Here is a 16482-nt window from a genome sequence, read left to right on the forward strand (position 1 = left end):
GTAGAGACGGGGTTTCACCGTGTTAGTCAGGATGGTCTCGATCTCCTGACCTCGTGATCCGCCCGTCTCGGCCTCCCAAAGTGCTGGGATTACAGGCTTGAGCCACCTTAAAGTGAAGTTTGTTTTGCTCGTGGCAACCATACCTATCTGCTGATCAATTCTGTTTCCTTTTCAAGAAAAATTATGTATCCTGCATCAGCAAGGATTCATGAACTAAAGGACTCACAGAGTAGAACTCTCCACTTTTGAAACTGAGGAGCCAAGGGCCAAAGAGAAAACGTGACCTAGATTTAGTTATCATTATTTATTGTTTTAAAGGGGGGACAATCAAATTAATGAAGGCAGTTAAAAATACATTGCATTCTTATTAAATACCGTCTGTAGGATTTATGCCTGATGATCATGAACATCAAATTTGACTTCCCTGTTGAGCAAAATGAACTATAATGAAGTGGAACGAATTGCATTGCTATTATCCCTTCTTGTTGATTTGTGTCAGCACATGGTAACTGAGCTGAAATGGGCTTTGTTTGCTTAGCTCTTCTCCTAAGGAGAACAGTGTGCCATTTGCTGTGAGTTTGCACTGGGTTTCTATCTACTGACTGCTTATACTGGCCTTACTTTAATAAAGAGTTCTGTCTCACTCCTTCATACAGCATATGCCAATGGGAAACACATACCTTATGCCTGGCTTTGTTCTATAGCAGAGTTTCTCAACCTCAGCTCATTGACATTTTGAACAAAATAATTCTTTTTCCCGGGGAGGGAGTGGCGGACTGCCCTGTGAATTTTTAAATATATTTTTAAAAAATTTTAATTGACACATAATTATTGTACCTTTTTATAGGGCACAATGCAATGTTTTGAAATGTGTATACATTGTTTAATGATCAAATCAGGATAATTAGCATATCCATCACCTCAAACATTATCATTTCTTTGTGGGTAACACACAAAATCCTCTATGACAGCTGTTTTAAAATGTGCAATACCTTTTCGTTGACTGTAGTTGCCAGACCATACAACAGGACACCAGAACTTCTCCTTTCTCATCGTTAAGTTTGTACCTATTGACCCTCCACTCCCCATCTCCCTATTCCTATTCCTTACCCTGTTCTATTCCCTAGTTTTATAAGATCGACTTTAGATTTCACATATGAGTGAAAACATGATATTTGAGGGGTTAATATTCAGAATACATAAGGAACTCAAATCAACAGCAAAAAACAATAAGCAAAAAAAAAAAAAAGACATACAAATGGACAGCAGGTATATGAAAACATTCTCAGCATCACTAATCATCAGAGAAATACAAGTCCAAACCACAGTGAGGTATCACCTCACTTCAGTTAGAATGGCTATTATCAAAAAGACATACGATAACAAGGTTTTCTGAGGATGTGGAGAAAGGAAACGCTTACACACTGTGGGTGGAAATATGAATTAGTAAAGCCATTATGGAAAAAAGTATAGAGGTTCCCCCAAAAACTAAAAGTGGACCTACCATATGATCCAGTACTTTCGCTCCTGAGTATACGTCCAAAGGAAATGTCCTGTGTATTTTAAGATGTTTAGCAGTATCCCTGGCCTCTACCCACAAGATGTTAGTACCACCCACCCTCTTACTCCCAGTTGTGACAACCAAGAATGTCTCCACGCGTTCCCAAATGTCCTCAGAAGGTCAAAAATGACCCCGGTGGAGAAGCTCTGTTCTACATACAGTAGGGATTCTTCAATTATTGTAAAACGCAAAAAGAGTGCTTATAAGTTGTTTGAAATTTTATTTTATTAGAATCTATGAAAGTCTTTTTAAATTTTTAGTGATACATAATATTTGTACATACTTATGGGGTACATGTGATATTTTTAAGCAAACAAGCAGAGGCCATTTAAGCTCAGTTCTCTTGTGCTCACTCAAATACAGTTATTTGCAATTCCTTATATATACACTATATCACACTACATATCTAATTTATTTATTTATTTATTTTTAGAGAGAGAAAGTCTTGCTCTGTCACCCAGGCTGGAGTGCAGTGGCACAATCTTGGCTCACTGCAACCTCCACCTCCCAGGTTCAAGCAATTCTCCTGTCTCAGCCTCCCAGGTAGCTGGGACTATTGGCGTGCACCACCATGCCCGGCTAATTTTTGTATTTTTAGTAGAGATGGGGTTTCACCATATTGGCTAGGCTGGTGTCAAACTCCTGACCCCATGATCCACCTGCCTTGGCCTCCCAAAGTCCTAGGATTACAGGCGTGAGCTGCCGTACCCGGCCACACACTACATATATTTTCATCCATTCTTACGTTTGTGTTTTATTTCCTCCTCAAGAACCTATCAAATATAAAAATATTTAATGCATTTCAATTGTTGACAGCAATCTTTGATTTTGAAATACTTTTGTGAAAAGCATATTTTCTGGAAGATAATAGCATTGCATTGAATTCTGCTCTTCTTAATTGACTTGCTATACTTATTGTAGAGAATTATTTTCTTTTGAAGAAAGATAGTATTTAAAGTAAGGTATAACTACTGACCTGTGTGCCTTTAGAATGGGAGCAAGTAAGTACACTGCCAAAATTCAACTGGAAGTTTGTAGTTTTATGGCTCCTAGAATTTATTCCAGGAGAAATTTATTTCACAATTGCAAGCTAATCTACTTCACATATAATTTAGGGCAAATGAATAATGTCATTAAGGAAACATATTCATTTAGAGTCGTTAAATGCCTTCTGATAGATGTAAGATCTGAAATAATATAAATATATGCTTATATTAGGAGTCAGGGGCAACAAAGTTTAGAGTCTAGAATGATGTATGAAGGAAGGTCACGTGTTTTATGATTTCATTTAAACTACCCTAGTGATTCAAGTTACCTAGAACCAATAATCAACAGGGTATTTTATATGTGTATGTACACACACACACACACACACAGAGAGAAAGACTTTAAGGAATTGGCCCACACAATTGAAGGGTTGGCATGTCTGTAATCTGTAGGGCAGAGCAAGAGGCTGGAAGGTCAAGAAGGATTTCTATTTTTATGTTACAGTCTTGAGTCAGAATTTCTCCTCTGGGTATCTTAGTCTATTTGGGCTGTCACAGCAAAATACCATAAACTGGGTGGGTTGTAAACAATAGAAATTTCTTCCTCACAGTACTGGAGGCTGAGAAATCCAAGAACAAGGCACCAACACATCCAGTATCTGATGAGGAGTATCTGGTTCATAGACAGCACCTTCCTGCTTTGTCCTCAGATGGCCAAAGGGGTGAGGGGTCTCTCTCAGGTGTCTTTTAAGAGGGCACAATACCACTCACGAGGGCTCTCAAATCCCCACCTCCTAATACCATCACCTTGCAGGTAAGAATTTCAACACACAAATTTTGGGTAGATACAGTCATGCAGACGATAGCACTGAGATTTTTTTTTTTTTTTTTTCATAAGGTTCTCAACTGACTGGATTGTAGATGTTAAGCATATCTACAATATACCTTCACAGCAATACCCAGATTAGTGTTTGATGAAATAAGTAGGTATTACTGCAGCCTAGCCAAGCTCACACGTAACACTCATCGTCATATATTTACACACACCTAAGAAGGGTAAAATAAAGGGCTATCTGGACATTTTCTTGAATTACCAGATTCATAAATACAGGTATGTACCACATAATGACATTTCAGTCAACATCGGACTACATGTATGACAGTAGTCCCATAAGATTATAATACTGCATTTTATTGTAACACTTTTATGCTTGGGTATGTTTAGAAATGAAGTACTTAACATTGTGTTCCCATTGCCTACAATATTTATGCAGTAACATGCTATACGGGTTAGTAGCTTAGGAGCAATAGACTACACAATAAAGCCTAGGCATGTAGTAGGTTATGCCATCTAGGTTTGCATAAGCACATTCTATGATATTTGCATGATAATGAAATTGCGTAATGACATACTTATCAGAACATATCCCACTGTTAAACCATGCACAGTTGTATCATGATGGATGAATATTCTTCCTATAATTCAATGAAGTATAATTTTAAGGTATTAGGTGGCGAATATATGTATATAAGGGCAAACTGCATTGAAAATATGTGCAGATGGTCTGCGAGGCTCTTTGACAGACTGGCTGCCACATGTCAGCAGATGACTGGACTTGTGCCTCACCCAGCAAGACAGGACACATCTCAGGCCTTCAGAGTCTCTTGCAAATGGTCAGAACTCATGGGTCCATTGGATGCACACACAGATTCCTATTGAATTGGAATATCAGCTATTCACTCTGTGTTTAGGAATACTCAGTATTGAGGTTCACTGATACCCATCTCGGAGGTTCTATGTGCCCTCCTTGGTCCCCTGTGTCCCTGGACCCAAGGTGTGCCTACCCTCTGCATGAAACACCCAGATCTCTGTGAAGCAAGAGTCTGCGGAGTTCAGAAAAGCATGGGACCCAGAGGCTGGCACTCGGGCTGAAGCTCACACTCAGAGCCATGTGCAGGACCAAACAGGTGATTAAAAATGAGAGCACTGAGCTGGACCCAGGCTGAACTCAGGAATAGGCAGCAGCAACAAATTTCCAGTAATGAGAGTCTGCCAGAGACACAGCACGTCACTTTCCTCCTGCCACCTCAGGAGTTAAGCCTAGGCAGGTCTCAGTGCCCACAGCAGCACCCAGAACTGCATCCCAAAGTGGGGATCAGAGGGAAGCACTTCGGTTTTTTTCACAGCTCCTATTTATGTGTTCTTATGACATGCACTGTCCTGTTTTCGTGATTTTGTTGAAGTTCCAGGTAGAACGGGCTAATGCACCTTAAGACTGAAAGCAGAATGTTAAATGGCATCATAGACGTATCAGAAAAGGATGGCTTAGAGATTATCTGAGTCAAGCTTGTGTGAAAACTAATAAAAATGAGACCCTAACAGTGTTATATGGCAGCCTCCAAAGGCTGGCTTTGGGTTCCAGAAGAAAATGTGTGTATGTGTGTGTTGTTTGTGTGTGTGTGTATAGATGTGTATGTTGGTATATGTGTATGTGTGTGTATATATGTATATACAGAGACGATATATAAGGTGAATGTGTACATTTGCATTTATATATAAGTATTTAAATACATAAACATATATATACACACAAAGTGTATGTGTGTGGGGGTGCATATATATGTGTGCATATATATGTATATGCAGAGAGAGATAAGGTGAATAGGTACATTAGTATTTATATGTAAATATAAATGAGACCATATGGTGTATATATACGTAAGGTGTGTGGGGTATATATGTGTGTGCATATATTTAATACATGTATATACATAGTATATTCGGTATACATGTTAATATATGGTGTATATATATGGTATATATGTATGTGTATATATATGTATATTTACACAAAGAGTATGAATATATGTGTATATATAAATATATAAGCTGTGTGTGTGTATATATATGGTGTGTGTGCGTGTGTGTGTATCCGGATTTGCTACTGTCTAATGAATAAACAGATCTGGATTTGAAACACAATGGTGTATATGAACGCTAGCAGAAAAAGCCCATCAAATTTCTCCCACACTGGGGCACTGCAGAGTCCTTCCCTTCTCGAATGTTCTCCCTGGCACTTGTGTTTCTTTCCTTGCTGACCTCTGCCTAGTTGCAGATAGAGATGGATTTTGACAGAACCGGGAAGAGTTGTTCTATCTCCATGGCAACGTCAATTCACATTCTCCAGGTACATTGGCCGCCACTGCCTAAATGAAGGCTCCTGAAGGCTCTGTGTGTTGCTGTGCCTGGCCAAAAATAACTTGGCATGCCACCGTTCCTCACAGCCCCATGGAGAGAGGCATTAAACTGACTGGATGCCAACTGTCAACTCTGTTCTTGTCTTCCTGCTAAAGAGGAAGAAACAGGAACTGCCAATGTTTGGGGGAGGGGAGCCAGTGAGGCTGCTACATTGTTTCCATGGTCTGAGAAATACCGCCTTTCCTCTGTTGAATGGAACATGAAATACATTCTAACTTGTTCACCCCAGGGCACCAGATAATTTGTATTTCAGCAGAAGTATTATAATTACATAGTTTAGAGTTAGAATTAATTAGCATTTGGGGAAGTAGTGATAAAACCAAGCAGTTATTAAAAAATTAATTTTAATAGAGGTCAGTTTGGAGAGAGTACTTGGTTTTCTTTTGAAAGGTGTGTGTGTGTGTGGGTGGGTGTGTGTGTGGTGGGGGAGATAAAAAATAAAATTATTAAATGATCCTTTAATCAACCTGAAATGTGAACCACCTTATCATTAGATGCTATCGCTGGATGTTAAAATCCAAATCAGCAGCACACATGCAGAACATATTTCAAAAGAAGTCAAGAGTTAGGTGAATGTTTGAGGGTTATCTATGAAGAAAAAGAAAGTTTTGTAGTATCCTTTAAAAAGTATATCATGTTCCCAAGAATATGGGTCATAGCAACCTTCTTGATGTTAAACATAGTCAAGAATGATTTCATATACTATACTAGACACATGAGATACTTAATAATAATTAAATATTGTCTGAGGAATAATTTTTGAAATCAGTTAACATTGCCTATGAGTGTACTGAGTGTGAAGCTCCCCTGGGAGGGCTCGCACACCCGGGAATGAAGTCAAATATTTGCCCTCGTGAAGTTTTTACTTTGTTTTGAGTGAGGAGTCAGAAAAGATTGTACTTTTTAAAAGTATTTTTACCTTCAATTGGAGTTTTACAACACTTCTCTAAGTCCTTACAATCAAAGATCATCACAGTTGAATTTTAATTTTTTTCTGAAATTGATCACCATTCAGTGGTTGTGTAAAAGACCCTCCTTGTTCTCAGAGGATAATGTTGAAACCTTTGGGGAGAAAGATACATCATGTATGCAACTTACTCTCCAATTGTTCAGCAGCAACAATAATTGTTTTCATTAGAATGAGAAAAAGGGAAAGCAATGGAGAAAATGAGGCAACTTGTTATCAAGTGGTGAGTGGAAGAGGAAGGTATGCTACAGTTTATTGTACTATTCTTATAACTGTTCCTTCATTTGTATATATTTTTTTCAAAACAATAAGTTAATGCAGTCTATAGCTTTAGGCAGAAACTCTTTTTCAGGAAAAAGGAACAGTGTGCAACATTTATTTTAATTTTTTCTTAAATGAATTCCCAGACTTTTTGAAAATCTACAACGACAACACTTGTAAATATATACTTCTTTAGTTTTCAGATTATAGTAGGAATTACCCTACTAATATTCTGAAATAAGAAGTTGCCTTTACAGATATACCAATATTTTTAAGCAGTGCCAATTTCTAAGTAATCTTTTCTTAACTTTGCTTCCGAAAATTTGAAAAATGGCCTTTCATCAAAAGCTCTAGGCTGCATTAGTTTAGCTTTTCCTTTTCCTTCCAAGACAACACCCTTGCTGCAGTTTGGGGACAGGATGATCAGCTGACCCACTCCACATCTTTATACTCGAAATCAAAGTTGTTCCCTTTATTTATTTTTTTTATTTTTATATGTGATGATTTTTTTAAATTTTTTTTTTTATTATACTTTAAGTTCTAGGGTACATGTGCATAACGTGCAGGTTTGTTACATAAGTATACTTGTGCCATGTTGGTGTGCTGCACCCATCAACTCGTCAGCACCCATCAATTCATCATTTATATCAGGTATAACTCCCAGTGCAATCCCTCCCCACTCCCCCCTCCCCATGATAGGCCCCGGTGTGTGATGTTCCCCTTCCCGAGTCCAAGTGATCTCATTGTTCAGTTTCCACCTATGAGCGAGAACATGCGGTGTTTGGTTTTCTGTTCTTGTGATAGTTTGCTAAGAATGATGGTTTCCAGCTGCATCCATGTCCCTACAAAGGACGCAAATTCATCCTTTTTTATGGCTGCATAGTATTCCATGGTGTATATGTGCCACATTTTCTTAATCCAGTCTGTCACAGATGGACATTTGGGTTGATTCCAAGTCTTTGCTATTGTGAATAGTGCCGCAATAAACATACGTGTGCATGAAACACCAAAAGCAACGGCATGAAAAGCAAAAATTGACAAATGGGATCTAATTAAACTATAAGAGCTTCTGCACAGCAAAAGAAACTACCATCAGAGTGAACAGGCAACCTACAGAATGGGAGAAAATTTTTGCAATCTACTCATCTGACAAAGGGCTAATTTCCAGAATCTACAAAGAACTCAAACAAATATACAAGAAAAAAACAACCCCATCAAAAAGTGGGCAAAGGATATGAACAAACATTTCTCAAAAGAAGATATTCATACAGCCAACAGACACATGAAAAAATGCTCATCATCACTCGCCATCAGAGAAATGCAAATCAAAACCACAATGAGATACTATCTCACGCCAGTTAGAATGGCAATCATTCAAAAGTCAGGAAACAACAGGTGCTGGAGAGGATGTGGAGAAATAGGAACACTTTTACACTGTTGGTGGGATTGTAAACTAGTTCAACCATTATGGAAAACGGTATGGCAATTCCTCAAGGATCTAGAACTAGATGTACCACATGACCCAGCCATCCCACTACTGGGTATATACCCAAAGGATTATAAATCAAGTTGTTCCCTTTAAAAGGATCACTGGAGAGGAATTTGTGGGATTTAATAAGCTCTGTTGATGGTTTAATAATTATGAATGTTTCACAGACATTATACATTAATCCTACATTTACTAGCATAAGAGCAAAACTAAGGAATGAAAGCAAATTGTTCTGCAGGGTCCATTTGTGCATGCTATTATCATGCCCCATAAAGAAAACAAAATCTTTCATAAAGGATCATTAGTTTTTTCATCTTATTTACACCATTAGATGTTGCCACAGAACACTGGAATATGCATTGGTGCGATGTTGCCACAGAACACTGGAATATGCATTGGTGCAACCTCAATTGTCTCTCTGCTGTTCATTGAAATCTCTATCCATTTTATGCATTGTCAAAAAGGAAAACAAAGAACCAAAAATACACAGTTTATTTTAAATTAGGAGATAAGCTTTGATCTTCTGATGTGTTAAGTTGAAGCCTGGAGCATTTTCTCACTAATCCAGTGTGAGTTTCTAACAGTAAGCTCTGTTTTAAGAGGAAAAGGGTGATGTAGCCCAATCAATAAGATGGCCTTGTTCATTTTCCCTGGGATGATGAAGCATTGCATGGCACCCTGGCTCAGTGAAAACGGTGGAAAACCGGTTCAGGAATTGTAAAGTGAGCATGTAGGCCTCTGCAACAGCTGTCCTGTATCTCTTTGGGAATAAGGAGTAGGATCCACCAAACGTGTCCAGTTTTCTTTGCACTTGCCACTGTTACTCTTAAATTATTTTGGGAGGTTGCTTTCATTTTGGCACATTTTTTGAAGAAAAATGTGTGCCTCCAAGTTCATGCCCAGGTTGTCTGTCCTGATCACACAAATGGCCTTAGAGGTTTCTTATGAATTCTGTATGCAATCTCTCACTGCATTGCTTACCTAGCGGTTTTGAGTGCAAAGCCTTGAAAATTAATGAAGTGCCTTTCTATTTTCTGTTCCAATCTGTGATCTGGTGCCTGGAGGATATTTTGACTATTTTTGATTTCACTTATGTTTTGTTGTTGTTGTTGTTGTTACATAAAGTTTTCTATTTTTAAATTCTCTCTCTGTTATTTTTCTTTTATTCTGTCCATTCATTCAACACCCATGTTGACATAGTTTGGATTATTTGTCCCTCCAAATCTCATATTGAAATTTGGCCCCTAATGTTGAAGGTGGGGCATAGTGGAAGGTGTTTAGGTCTTAGGGACAGATGCCTCATGTATAGCTTGGTGGCGTCCCTGTGATAATGACTGAGTTCTCTTTCTGTTAGTTTATGCAAGAGCTGTTGAAGAAAGACTGACACTTCCCGCCATCACTCTTGCTCCTTCTCTGGTCCAGTGACCCACCTGCTCCCTCTTCACCTTCCACCATGATTTGAAACTCCCTGAGGCCCTCACCAGAAGCAGATGTTGGTGCCGTGTTTTTTGTACAACTGCAGAACCATAAGCCAAATCAATCTTTTCTTTGTAAATTACTAATCCTCATGTATTCGCTTATAGTAGCACCAAACAGACTAAGACGTATATGCATAGTTGTGTTCTTAGATTTTGTGGTTGTTCCCAAGATAGTTCTTCCTTTCTTTTTTTCTTTTCCTTTATCCATGTCTCTTCATTCACATTACAGATCAGGCACAGGACCTAGGCTGAAGTATGTATGGGGTAGGTAGGTTACTTTCTCTCCTCTCTCTATGCAGTCAGTGTAAGAATCCCAGCACTTTGGGAGGCCAAGGCGGGCGGATAACCCGACGTCGGGAGTTCAAGAGCAGCCTGACCAACATGGAGAAACACCATCTCTACTAAAAATACAAAAAATTAGCAGGGCATGGTGGCACATGCCTGTAATACCAGCTAATCGGGAGGCTGAGGTAGGAGAATTGCTTGAACCTGGGAGGCAGAGGTTGCGGTGAGCCGAGATTGCACCATTGCACTGCTGCCTGGGCAACAAGAACGAAACTCCGTCTCAAAAAAATAAAAATAAAAAAATAGTGGAGGAAATGGGCAAGCATTGAAGCTGAGAATTTTCTATGGTCCCTTCCCTTCCCTGCAGTTCTGGGAGTGGCCACTAGGGACGCAGTTGTGCTGTTAATGGGTCTCAGGAGAGGCCTTGCCCAGGTGTGAACAAGGGAGGTTAGAGCACTATTACTTTTATGGCATCTAACTGTACGGTAGTATAAACTCACTATGATAACTTCACTGAGCAAAGTTACAAATCGACAAATGGACAACAATTTCTATCATTGATTAATCAAATAGTCAGAAGTCAATAATCTGCTAAGAATATTCCTACCTCTACTGGCCCTTGGCAATAGATGGAGACAGAACAATGCCACCATGGTAAAGACAGCCTCCCACTGTCTCCTCTCCCACTTCTCCTACAGGCTTTGAGGATTACCAAGTTTCACTCCTTCATTCACAGGTCTCTGACGTTTTAGAATCCGGAACATCACAAGATACCCATAATTGCCCATAACGTGAAGTAATAGAGATAAGATGTAGTAGGAGAGTAAACCTACCTCCCTCCTTACTGTTGTATCCCCAGGGTGCAGTGGGGTGATTTCCCACAGGAGGTGTGAAGTCAGTGTTTGTGGAATAACAGATACAAAAGAAGATAGACTCAGTTTTGTAAGAAAGAACGAGGTTCACTCAGGACATAATGAACAAGGGAGTTTCTTCTTATGTGTGATCACTGAATTGTATAACTGGGAGAGAAAGGTCACTGCTATGTTATTTTCCTCCTGCAAACACACACAGTCTCTTCTTGCAAAACAGTGCAACCTATCTCCCTTGCCTTTCTCATTGGAGAAAGCTTTTTGCATGCAGGTGTTTCCCCCAAAAACAAGACCTCAAATAGAATACTTTTTGTAGGTTGGTGAAAGAGTGACTTATGTATAGGCAGAGGTGCAAAGAGACTGTTTTACTGGAAGTGCAGGATTGTAACTTTATTCTATAAAGAATTATAAAATTTGTAGACTCATGGAATATTAGAACTGAAAATAACATTAGTGATTCTAGTTTCATCTTTTCCATGTTTTTAGTTGAGGAAGCCTTTTCTTTGGAGAAATGGTAAAGTTAACCACAATCACATTCATTTTGAATATTTTTTTTATTAAGTAACATACGCTAAATTTATGACATTTATTTTTCAATAAGAGCTGTGACATTGATACTCTAATCAAGAAATTAATGTAATAACTTACATTAAGCTGAATTTCTTGTATTTAAAATTTATATGAATATATTTTTAATGTCACTTTTTATCAGCCCTGTTAACTTGAGGGCTGTGGGAAAATTCCTGTTTCTTTATCTATAAAATAAAGATTGTATCACATCTGTTCTGCTTTCCTCTTTTCTCAAAAGTGAGAAAATGTGAAAGCACTTTATGAACTATAAAGCAATATACCGTGAAGAGAATGACACAAATGAATATAATTTTATTATTCTCCCAAATAAATCCAACCTTTATTATTAACACCTGTGGGAACAGTGCAAAAACAAGTCTGATACAATTTTTAAAGGTCAGGAATTTTGTAGAATTTTTAAACTATAAAAGAAACATGACATGATTTTCCCAAACATAAATTTCTTGCTTTTATTCGAATACATGAATAAGCACAATGCTGATAACCTACGGGTCAGATTTGGCAGGCTTCCAGATTAATGCATCTGGCGGAGGTCTTGGGATCCATGGCAACATCGGGTCCCTGGGTAGGGTCTTATCAGGAGTTCCTCAGATTGTTGACATACTGTTTACTATGTAACTTACAGACACTGAAAAGGATCCTGATTTGTTTCAGAATCAGGAAGTCTGGCTGATGGTCTTGCACACAGACCCTTTAACCTGTATGTTGCAATCTGTAGCCAATGATTGTAACTTCTGTAAGGTACCCTCCAATGAAAAACCACAGCTCTGGTGTGAGGAGTTCCCTTCCTTCTAAACTTTCTTATAAAGGCCTTCCAGCTCTGGAACACACCCAACTTTTGTTGACTTCCTGAGTCAGTCCTCACATTTAGTTTCCAATAAACCTTTGTCAATCGTCACGTTTGATTTTTATTTCCAACAAATGTTTATCAAACCGTTATCAAGCCTCAACAGTCTTAGTTTTGATCAACAATACTAACATTTTGAGCAACTTATTATTTAAAAATTGATATATATTAATTCATAAAAGGAGGACTTATTACAGTGTAACAACCAGTCATGTATAAAATGCTACTAGAAAATTCCTCATAAAAATACTATCTCTGTTGAATTAATAAATTCTCCCTTTAATTTCATAGTCTTTTTTTTAGAAGCATAGCCTATATAGCGGTTATTTCTATATTGGACCTGGCTATACTCATTAGTGATTTCATAGTGCTTTCTTTGTTATTTTAGAGTCCTTTAGGGGGGCAGTTTTAGATTGTTTTTTGTTTGTTTGTTTGTTTGTTTGTTTGTTTGTTTGAGACGGAGTCTCGCTCCGTCATCAGGCTGGAGTGCAATGGGACAATCTCAGCTGACTGCAACCTCTGCCTCCTGGGTTCAAGAGATTTTCCTGCCTCAGCCTCCTGAGTAGCTGGGACTACAGGTGCGTGCCACCACACCCAGCTAATTTTTTGTATATTTAGTAGAGACGGGGTTTCGCCGTGTTAGCCAGGATGATCTCGATCTCTTGACCTTGTGATCCGCCCACCTCAGCCTCCCATCAGTGCTGGGGTTACAGGCGTGAGCCACCTCACCCAGCCTAGATTCTTTTAGAGAAAAATCAAAGCATTTCTAATAAAGTTTGCTATCTGTTCTAGTTTTGTTTGGCTTCAGAATGCATGTGTAAAATTTTTATAACTTCACAGAGTATGAAGGCACTGTGCTCGGGTCTCGTTTCTGTTTTTCAGTGTGATTACATATGAGCTCTTTCATAGAAATTTTACTAGCTAGTGGTCACTGTGTGTGAAATGCTGCTTATTGACTGGGTTCATGTCTGTGTCTGGTTTTCCTCATCATTCTGAACCCACTGCATATTGGCATTTGCCATTGGGGTGAACGTACACAGGCCTTTTGGGAAACGAGGCTCAGGCCGCGGGCTCTGAGTGAGAGGAACAAAGGGGAGATGTCATTCCCTCACCTCCTCCCAGTGAAAAATAGAAAATGAAATCTCCTTTGGATACTTGGCAAGGATCTAGCAGTTATTTCTCCAGTGTGAAAGAAAAGGGTCTTGGAGAAAGACCCTTTGCTAATCAGTATACAAGTAGGAAACAGTAGAGAGCTATGACATCTTGGGCTTTAGGGTTCACTGCCTGAACTCCTTTTGAATTCTACTTTCTGTTTTATTTTCTTGGAATGCATGGCTGCAAATGACTGTGCTTTTAGCAACTGAGGGCCTGATGAAAGTTCTTCCCTTGCCTGTGTAACAAGTGACACTCACGGACTGACATCAACTTCCAAAAATAGGAAGAATTTTAGAGAAAAAAAACAACTCTTCAATGAGGACAAGTTGCAGTTTTGTCCACAGAGGAAGCAACAATAACTTTGTGTTTTAGGTATGAGGGAGCTCACCCATGTTCAGGCCATTTTACCAAATTTAAAATTTTTAATAACCAAAATTCTACCTTAGAAATGCAGTATGTAGCCATCATTCCTTTTGTCAAAATACTGTGTTTCTGGCTGGACACAATGGCTTACGCCTGTAATCCCAGCACTTTGGGAGGCTGAGGCAAGAGGATTACTTGAGGCCAGAAGTTTGAGACCAGCCTGGGCAATAGAAAAAGACCTTGTCTCTACAAAAAAAAGTAAATAAATAAATAAAAATTTAAAAATAAATAAATAAATAAATAAGCCAGCTGTGGTGGTTTGCACCTGGGGTCTGAGTGACTCAAGAGGCTTAGGGAGGTAGTTCCCTTGAGCCCAGGAGTTTGAGGCTACTGTGAGCTATGACTGCACCACTGCATTCCAGTCTGGTCGACAGGGCAAGACTCTGTCTTTAAATAATAGTAATAATGATAACAACAACAACAATACTAATTTTAAAATGTTGTTTATCTCCATGTTTAAATGCCAAACTACTTAGTTAGCATTTTTAATTTGATTTAAATTGACCTATGCTTGGGATCTTCTACCGTTACCAATTTGCATTTGAAATACATAATAGAGTTATTCTAATAATCCAAAAACAGACTTTTGAGATCTTTCCCTTCTCTTTTTGATTTATAAATAGCATATAAATTCCCATTTAAAGTGTGGATGCAGTGTGGCTGTCAGCATATTCCATTTTAGTAATTTCATTATTGATTTATTTCTTTTGTAAAGGTTACAAAAGCAATGGTTATTTGCTTTCGCAAACAGAAGTGACTCAGAATGGTAAATACTTACAGTTCATAGTTTCTTCCCTGCCTGACAGTGTGAGTCAGAAATTAAATAAATCAGTGATGAAATTCCTAGAATGGAATCTGCTGGGACCCACACTGTGTCCACACTCCATTCTCTCCTCTACAACCAAACTAAACATACTCTCTCCAAGTAGGGTGGTTCCACTTAGCAAAATAAGTGACTCAACGCTACCCATTTTTCCACAGGTGCATTTAGCAAATACTGGTGGCTTTTGGTTGCAAAGGTCCAGGGATTGGTGCTCTTGGAGAGCAGTTCAGGAAAAGGGCCTGTATGCAGGAATGGAGGGGCAAGGGGGTACAGAGAAAGCTGCTCTGTGATAGTCTGTCCACAGGGCAGCTCCAGCAGTCTCATGTGAATGCAATTTATCTTTATTTACACATTTTTTAATTTAATTTAATTTATTTTTTTTTTGAGACGAAGTCTCACTCTGTCGCCCAGGCTGGAGTGCAGTGGCCGGATCTCAGCTCACTGCAAGCTCCATCTCCTGGGTTTACGCCATTCTCCTGCCTCAGCCTCCCGAGTAGCTGGGACTACAGGCGCCTGCCACCTCGCCCGGCTAGTTTTGTTTTTTGTATTTTTTGGTAGAGATGGGGTTTCACCATGTTAGCCAGGATGGTCTCGATCTCCTGACCTCGTGATCCTCCCGTCTCGGCCTCCCAAAGTGCTGGGATTACAGGCTTGAGCCACTGCACCAATTTATCTTTATTTGTACTTTTTTTTTTTTTTTTTGAGACAGTGTCTTGCTGTGCTCTATCACCCAGGCTGTAGTGCAATGGCATGATCACTACAGTATCCACCTTCCAGGCTCAAGAGATCCTCCTGCCTCAGCCTCCCGAGTAGCTGGGACTACAGTTGCACAACAGCATGCCTATCGAACTTTTGTATTTTTTGTAGAGAGGGAGTTTCACTATGTTCCCCAGGCTGGTCCCAAACTCCTGAGCTCGAGTGATCCACCCACCTCAGCCTCCCAAAGAGCTGAGATTACAGATGTGAGTCACCACATCCAGCTGTAAATGCAAGTTATATTCACAAATGTAAGACGTTAGAGTACATGATTTGCCTGCTATAGAAATACAGCAGTGTGTTTGTGAAAATGTAAGTGCTGTATTTTTTACCCGTGAGACAAATAGAAGAGCTATATGCTTTAATGATGCATAGGACTATTTTCTGAAATCTGCTACTGGTATTGAATGGTTGTGGCTGTTATTTATTTATTTATTTATTTATTTATTTATTTATTTATTTATTTATTTATTTATTCATCATCATCATCATCAGAGACGTAGTCTAGCTCTGCCACCTAGGCCAGAATGCAGTGACGTGATCTCGGCTCACTGCAACCTCCGCCTCCAGGGTTCAAGTGATTCTCCTGCCTCAGTCTCCTGAGTAGCTGGGATTACAGGCGTGCACCATCACGCCTGGCTAATTTTTGTATTTTTAGTATAGACAAGGTTTCACCATGTTGGTCAGGCTGGTGTTGAACTCCTGACCTTATGATCCGCCCACCTCAGCCTC

At 39.1% G+C, this 16482-nt stretch overlaps 1 protein-coding gene and 1 non-coding gene across 2 annotated transcripts in view; one reads left to right on the plus strand and one right to left on the minus strand.

The window, feature by feature from the left end:
• The window catches only part of DSCAM (DS cell adhesion molecule), a 703505-nt gene that overhangs the window by 202999 nt on the left and 484024 nt on the right, over positions 1 to 16482 (plus strand). The window lies entirely within an intron of this gene.
• Positions 10206 to 10341, minus strand: LOC111527405. The gene has a single exon (XR_002726656.1). It is a non-coding gene; the product is annotated as a small nucleolar RNA SNORA51 (small nucleolar RNA).

The sequence above is a fragment of the Piliocolobus tephrosceles genome, chromosome 19, assembly GCF_002776525.5.
Source record: "Piliocolobus tephrosceles isolate RC106 chromosome 19, ASM277652v3, whole genome shotgun sequence".
Taxonomy (NCBI): Eukaryota; Metazoa; Chordata; class Mammalia; order Primates; family Cercopithecidae; genus Piliocolobus; species Piliocolobus tephrosceles.